Source organism: Octopus bimaculoides, chromosome 5 (assembly GCF_001194135.2).
Source record: "Octopus bimaculoides isolate UCB-OBI-ISO-001 chromosome 5, ASM119413v2, whole genome shotgun sequence".
NCBI lineage: Eukaryota > Metazoa > Mollusca > Cephalopoda > Octopoda > Octopodidae > Octopus > Octopus bimaculoides.
This window is the reverse complement of record NC_068985.1, coordinates 114,426,397-114,427,062: the sequence shown is the minus strand read 5'-3', so window position 1 is coordinate 114,427,062 and position 666 is coordinate 114,426,397.

Genomic DNA, 666 nt, shown 5'->3' with positions numbered 1-666 from the left:
ATATATAAGGAATGTGTATGTATACGTATATATACACGTACATAAACACACGAACAATCTAATGTTTATCAGCATTTTAATGCTTTATGGTGGTGGTGGTGGTAGTGGTGGTGCTGGTGCTGGTGGTGGTACTAGTGGTACTGCTGCTGCCGGTGGAGGAAAATGCTGAGGGTTGGAATATTGTAGATGGTTGTAGGGGGGATGGTGGTGTTGGGTCAATCAGCCCTGTGTGCGTATGTATGTGTGTGTGAGCGTGCGTTTGTGTGTGCGTGTGTGTGTGCGTGCGTGTGTGTGTGTGTGTGCAATACATTTATTTATATGTAAATATGTACGCAGATTATGTACGTGTATGTAAGTGCGTGTTTGAAGTGTGTCTGTGTGTGTATCCTGATGAAGTAAATCTACAAACATAAGCATTCCAAACCTAATCATCCTGACTTTCCCCTCGGAGCACGGAAAGCCAAGACCCACACAGTGTCCGTCGATAAGGTCGTAGAGTTTTGGTTTGAGGACGACTTGGCTACTATTTCTTGCAGAACGAAGCCAATACTTGGAGGTTCCTCCGTTGATTCTTTCTTATTACTGTTTAGAATTACTGATGCTGTTACTGTTGATATTGGCGGTGGTGTTGATGGTGGCGATGCTTTGTGGTGGTGGTGGTGGTGG